The sequence below is a fragment of the Enhydra lutris genome, unplaced genomic scaffold (assembly GCF_002288905.1).
Source record: "Enhydra lutris kenyoni isolate GAN:26980312 unplaced genomic scaffold, ASM228890v2 scaffoldscaffold3, whole genome shotgun sequence".
Lineage (NCBI taxonomy): Eukaryota > Metazoa > Chordata > Mammalia > Carnivora > Mustelidae > Enhydra > Enhydra lutris.
In genome coordinates this window covers 49,690,248-49,697,938 of record NW_019154087.1, presented here as the reverse complement: position 1 = coordinate 49,697,938, position 7,691 = coordinate 49,690,248, and positions in this window count along the sequence as shown.

Below are 7,691 nucleotides of genomic sequence, written 5' to 3'. Positions count from 1 at the left end.
GGAGACAAACCATAAGTGACTCTTAACCTCACAAAACAAACAGGGTTGATGGGGGGAGGGGGGTTAGGGGGGTGGGGTTATGGACATTGGGGAGGGTATGTGCTATGGTGAGTGCTGTGAAGTGTGTAAACCTGGCGATTCACAGACCTGTATCCCTGGGGATAAAAATATATTATATGTTTATAAAAAATAAAAATTAAAAAAAAGGCAATTTCAGCGATGGTTAAGGGTGTGGTGCAAAGCCATTATGATGAACTGCTGATGGGATTGTAAATTGTTGTGAGGAACTATGGATAAGCGTGTAATGGCAAAATACTGTATTTCTTATATTCAAAGGAAATACCAGGAGATGAGTACAAATCTTTAAATACAAAAATATGACAGTTGACATATTATTTATGAGAAAGGCATTCAACCCTTTCCTTCAACACAAACTTAATGTTCAATAATAGGGGAAAATAATTTGTAGCATATTGATAAAATGGAAAATTTTATAGTTATGTAAAATTAGATTTTTTAAAAAGACTGTTTATTTTAGAGAAAAAGAGAGTGTGTGTGAGCACATGCATGAGCCAGGGGAAGGGTTGAGGGAGAGGTTGAGTGTGGAGCTGGACAAAGGGCTTGATCCTGGGACCCTGAGATCATGAACGAGCTGAAATCAAGAGTTCGTTGCTTAACTGAATGAGCCAACAAGGCACCGCCAAATTAGTATTTTTGAAGGAAATTTAATAGCATGGAAAATTATAGTATAACACTAAGTAAAGTGAAAGTTAGCAGCATACTTCTATTTGCATATTTATCTTGATAGGCATAAATAAATGTACAGAAATATTTTTAGGGACACATTCTCACACACACATAAAAATGAATATTATTGGAAGTAAAACTCTAACATGTTAATAGTAGGGAGATATTACTAGATGAAAGGATTATGTGATATTAATTTTCTTTTTAAATTTTAAATATTTTTCTGTTTCTTTACTAAGTATACATGAGTAAAAAAATTACTACAGGCGCCTGGGTGGCTCAGTGGGTTAAGCTGCTGCCTTTGGCTCGGGTCATGATCTCAGGGTCCTGGGATCGAGTCCTGCATCGGGCTCTCTGCTCAGCAGGGAGCCTGCTTCCCTCTCTCTCTCTGCCTGCCTCTCTGTCTACTTGTGATCTCTCTCTGTCAAATAAATAAATAAAATCTTTAAAAAAAATTAACTACAGATTTTTATTGGAGGAGGCTATTTCTACTTAATTACCTTTAATTCTAGTTCATCACCAATAATTTTTGCAGGATTATCACAATAGCCAATGATTGCTTTATTTAATTCAGCTTCAAAATGCAATGTTTCAGTGATCAGTTGCAGATTCATACTTCTAGCTTCTCATCTCTTCCCTTCTTTCCCAGTGATTAGTTCCAAACTCCATGCTCAAGTACCATGTGTGAAACTGGAATGAAAAAACTCTCTGTCCCTTCATAAAGTTTAAGTAAACATATTGCCAAGTAATGGATTAAAAAAGGTATAGAAATATTAAGCAGCTATCACAAAATGTACTAGGTACTTTTATTGGAATGAAATATATATAGAGAAGGGTTTAATCTTCAAATGCACCTTTTACTAAAAGCATAGATTGAAAATTAAGTGGAGAGCTGCATTATTGTGGAATTGTTTAACTGAAGTGGGAACATCGTGAGAATTTTCTCTTCAGTTTATTGAAAACAATACTGGGCTGAAGATTTGTTAGGGCTGGTACTTGCTCCATGTCAGAATGCAATGTGCTAGCATATTGTAATGCTGCTTTTTTAGTAGCATGTGATTGGATGCATTGATTACTTCAAGATAGCAGAAAAGATCTGGTAGTCTTAAGTACACACAGCTTTAAACTGTTAACTCACCTGGGAACCATATGTGTAATGACACAGGAATGATGGATCAGCAAAATCAGACCCTCTGCTTAAGTAATTTTTGATCTCTCAAAAAGATTGGTGAGGTGGGTGTGTACAAAATAGCTTTGTGGATATAGCACACATATGCTTGATTTAATCCTCCTCTTGAAAATATTGAGGAATATAGAGGATCATTCTGTTAGGTGGATCTAAGTACATTTGTCCCTCAAACAACATGGGGGTTAGAGGCACAGACCCCCCTCACATAGCTGAAAATCCACATATAACTATTATAAATGTTTTTATTTAAATTCCAGTTAGATAACATACAGTGTAATATTAGTTTCAAGTGCACAATATAGTGATTCAACATTTCTATACATTATTCTGTGCTCATCATAATAAGCATACATATTGAATTCCCTTCATCTATAGTACCTATCCCCCCCACCAAACCCTCCTCTGGTAACCATCTGTTTGTTCTCTATAGTTAAGAGACTGTTTCTTGATTTGTCTCTTTCTCTTCTTTCCATGTGTTTGTATTGTTTTTTTTTTTTTAAGTTCCACATATGAGTGAAGTCATATGGTATTTGCCTTTTTCTGACTGACTTATTTTGCTTAGCTTAATACTCTCTAGCTCCATAGTCATTGCAAATAGCAAGATTTCATTATTTTTAATGGCTGAGTAATATTCCATCATGTAATACGACATCTTCTTTATCTATTCATCAGTCGATGGACATGTTGGTTGTTTCTATAGTTGGGCTAATGTAGATAATTTTAGCATTTTGTATCCTTAGTATAAATACCTAGCAGTGCAATTGCCGGATCATAGGGTAGCTCTATTTTTAACTTTTTGAGGAAACTCCATGCTGTTTTTTCAGAGTGGCTGAACCAGTGTGCATTCCAACAATAGTGCAAGAGAGTTCCCCTTTCTCTATGTCCTCACCAGTTCTGTTTTTTTTTTTTTTTGTATTGTTGATTTTAGCCATTCTGACAGGTGTGAGGTGATATCTCATTGTTGATTTGATTTGTATTTCCCTGATGATCAGTGATGTTGAGCATCTTTTCATATGTTTATTGGCCATCTGGATGCCTTCTTTGGAGAAATGTCTATTTATGTCTTCTGCCCATTTTTCAACTGAATTGTTTTTTTGGGTGTTGAGTTTGATAAGTTCTTTATATATTTTAAATACTAACCCTTTACCAGATAAGTCATTTACAAATATCTTCTCCTATTACATAGGTTTTCTTTTAGTTTTGTTGACTGTTTCATTCACTGTGTAGAAGTTTTTTATTTTGATGTAGTCCCTATAATTTATTTTTGCTTTTGTTTCCCTTGCCTCTGAAGACATGTCTTAAAGGAAGCTGCTACAGCCAGTATCAAAGAGGTTACTGCCTGTGTTCTCCTCTAAGATTTTGATAGCTTCAAGTCTTACATTTTGGCTTCAAGTCATCCATTTTGAATTTATTTTTGTGTATGGTGCATGAAAGTGGTCCAGTTTCATACTTTTACATATTGATCTCCAGTTTTCCCAGCACCATTTGTTGAAGAGACTGTCCTTTTTCCATTGGATATTCTTTTCCACTTTGTTGAAGATTAGTTGACCATTGAGTTCACTTCCTTGGTTTGGTTTCTTCCTAGGTTTCTTACTGTTTTTGGTGCAATTGTAAATGGAATTGATTCCTTGATTTCTCTTTCTGCTGTTTCATTAGCGATGTACAGAAATGCAAGAGACTTCTGTACATTGATTTTATATCCTGTGACTTTACTGAATTCATTTATCAATTCTAGTAGTATTTTGGTGGAATCTTTTGGGTTTTTTTATAGGGAGTATCATGTCGTCTGAAAATAATGAAAGTTTGACTTCTTTGCTGATTTGTACACGTTTTGTTTCTTTTTATTGTCTGATGTAGTGAAGACTTCCATTATTATATTAAATAAAGTGGTGAGAGTGGACATCCCTGTCTTGTTTCTGACCACAGAGGAAAAGCTCTCTTATCCAATTGAAGATATTAGCTGTGGGTTTTTCATATATGGCCTTTATGGTGCTGAGGTGTGTTCCTTCTAAGCCTACTTTGTTGAGGATTTTTATTATGAATGGATGTTGTACTTTGTCCATGCTTTTTCTGCATCTGTGGAAATGACCATATGGTTCTTATCCTTTCTTTTATTAATGTGATATATCATGCTGATTAATTTGTGAATATTGAACCACCCTTTCAACCCAGGAATAAATCCCACTTGGTTGTGGTGAATGATTCTTTTAATGTACTGTTGGATTTGATTTTATACTATTTTGTTAAGAATTTTTGCATCCATGTTCATCAGGGATATTGGCTTGTAATTTTCTTTTTTAGTGGAGTCTTTATCTGGTTTTGGTATCAGGGTAACACTGGCCTTATGGAATGCATTTGGAATATTTCCTTCCCCTTCTAATTTTTGTAACAGTTTGAGAAGAATAGGTATTAACTCTTCTTTAAATATTGGTAGAAAAAGTATGTGAATTCATCTGGCCCCAGACTTTTGTTTGTTGGGAGTTTTTTGATTACTGATTCAATTTCTTTGCTGTTTATCAGTCTGTTCAAGTTTTCTATTTATTTCTCTTTCAGTTTTGGAAGTTTATATTTTTCTAAGAATTTGTCCAATCCTTCCAGGTTGTCCAATTTATTGGTATATAATTTTCCATAATATCCTCTCATAATTGTTTATATTTCTGTGGTGTTGGTTGTTTTTATCCTCTCTCACTTGTGATTTTTATTTGTTTGTCTTCTTTCTTTTTGATTAAGTCTGGCTGTAGGTTTGTCAATTTTGTTAATGTTTTCCATGAACCAGCTCCTGGTTTCATTGATCGTATTTATTATTTGTTTTTGTTTGTTTGTTTATTTGTTTAGTTTCTATATAATTTATTTCTGCTCTAATCTTTATTATTTCCTTTCTTCTGCTGGCTTTAGGCTTTATTTATTAGTCTTTTCCTAGCTCCTTTAAGTGTAAGGTTAAATAGTTTATTTGAGATTTTTCTTGGCTTCTTGAGGTAGGCCTGTACTGCTATATATTTCCTTCTTTTTTTTTAATTAACTAATTTATTTTTTAAATTTTTTAAAAGATTTTTATTTATTTATTTGACAGACAGATCACAAGTAGGTAGAAAGGCAGGCAGAGAGAGAGAGGAGGAAGCAGGCTCCCCACTGAGCAGAGAGCCCGATGCGGGGCTCGATCCCAGGACCCTGAAATCATGACCTGAGCCGAAGGCAGAGGCTTTAACCCACTGAGCCACCCAGGTGCCCCTATATATTTCCTTCTTATGACCACTTTTGCTGCATCCCAAAGGTTTTGGACAATTGTGTTTTCATTTTCATTTGTTTCCATGTATTTTTGTAATTCTTCTTTGATTTCCTGGTTGACCCATTCATCATTTAGCAGCATGATGTGTAGCCTCCATGTATTTGTGGTCTTTCCAAATTTATTCTTGTGGTTGACTTTTAGTTTCCTAGTATTATTGTCAGAAGAGGTGCATGATGTGATTTCAACCTTTTTAGATTCATTGAGGCCTGTTTTGTAATCTAGTATGTGATCTGTTCTGCAGAATATTCCATGTACATTTAAAAAGAATGTGTGTTCTGCTGGTTTACATGTAATGTTCTGAATATATCTTTTAAATCCATCTGGTCCAGTGTGTCATTCAAAGCTGTTCTTTCCTTGTTTATTTTCTGTTCAGATGATCTGTCCGTTGGTGTAAGTGGGGTGTAAAACTCTCCTACTATTATTGTGCTTTTATCAATGAGTTCCTTCATGTTTGTTGTTAATTATTTTATATATTGGGTGCTCCCATGTTGAGAGCATAAATATTTACAGTTAAATCTTCTTGTTGGATTGTCCCCTCTAAGATTACATAATGCCCTTCTTTGTCTTTTCATTCCAGTCTTTGTTTTAAAGTCTAGTTTGTCTGACATAAATATGTCTATGCTGGCTTTCTTTTGACACCCATTTGCATAATAAGTGTTTCTCTACCCCCTCACTTTCCATCTGCAGTTGCCTTTAGGTCTCAAATGAGTCTCTTATAGACAGTATAGAGATGGGTCTTTTTTTTTTTTTAATCCATTCTGACACCCTACATCTTTTGATTGTAGTGTTTAGACTATTTATATTCAAAGTAATTATTAATAGATATGTACTTAGTGCCATTTTATTACTTGTTTTGTCGTTGTTTCTTGAGATTTTCTCTGATCCTTTCTTGTCTTTCTCACTTTTTGTATCTCCTTTGCACTTAAGGAATCCCCTTTAACAGTTTCTTACAGGGCTGGTTTAGTGGTCACAAACTCCTTTAGTTTTTGTTTTTCTGGGAAACTCTTTATATCTCCTTCTATTCTGAATGATAGTCTTTCTGGATAGAATATTCTTGGCTGCAGATTTTTGTCATTCAGCCCTTTGAAAATAACATGCCACTCCCTTCTGACCTGTGAACTTTCTGTTGAGAAATCTCCAGCTAGCCTTATAGGTTTTCCTTTGCAAACTAAGGACTTGTTTTTATCTTTCTGCTCTTAAGATTTTTTTTCTTTATCACTATACTTGCAAATTTAATTACAATAGGTCTTGGTATTGGCTTGCTTTTGTTGATTTTGATGGGAGTTCCCTGTGCCTTTTGGATCTGGATGTCGGTTTCCTCCCTCAATTAGGGATGTTTTCTGCTATTAATTCTTGAAATAAATTTTGTTTTTCCTTTTCTCTCTTTTCATCTCCTGGGACTCCTATAATATGAATATTATTACATTTGATGGAGTCGCTGAGTTCCCTAAGTCTATTCCCATGTTCCGTAATTCTTTCTCTCTTGTGTTTGGCTTCATTATTTTCCATTATTTTGCCTTCTATATCACTAATTCATTCCTCTGCTTCTTCCAGCCTGCTGTTCATTGCATCAAGTCAGTTTCCAATCTCATTTATTGCATTCTTCATTTCAGATTGATTCTTTTTTGACTCTTTTATCTTTGTGGATAGTATCTCTCTGATGTCTTCTGTTCCTTTCTCAAGTCCAATGAGTATCTTTATGATTGTTGTTTTAAATTCTCCATCAGACATGTTACTTATGTCTCTTTACTTATCTTTTTCCTGTGGTCATATCTTGTTCTTTCATTTGGGATAAATTCCTCCATCTTGGCATTTTGTCTAAGTCTATCTTCTTCTGTATATTAGAAAAGCCAGTTATTTCTTCTGTTCCTGAAAGTAATGGCCTTATGAAGAAGTCATGTAGTGCCCAGTGCCTGAGGATTCAGGGACTTTCTCCAGTGCGTGTTGCGAGTACTATGCTGTTGTGTTGTGGCTGCTTTATCTTTTAGGCCAGTTGTCTACAGAGGCTTTCCTTGCCTGTTGTGGGCAGTGTTTGGTCCCTGGCCTGAATGTGGCAAATTTTAACTAGATGTGCTTTGATGTGCTTGTGAAGTGAGACCTGATAATATTTTCACCATAACCAAGGCACTGCAAGAATTTTCTGGTTGGAAGATGTGGTGTGGGTAGGGGTTCGTGCTGGTCTTCTGGGGGAGGGACCCACCACTCTGAGACTGAGGCAAGCTTGACTGAGAAGGGCAGTTTCTTTAGAACACATGGGCGGGGTAAGGGGTAGGAGCTTAGTGTATAGAAGTTGTCAGCACTGAGCTTTTCCCTCAGGTAGCTGTGTGTTTATGCTGAAGGGCAGGGGAGGGAAATGGCACCAGTCAGCTCCTTTGTTGTTATGGAGTCATCTCTGTGAACAGTGATTCTGATGAAAACAGTGATTCTCCTAGAATGGCAAATAATCTCCCTCTTTGTACAAAGAGGGAG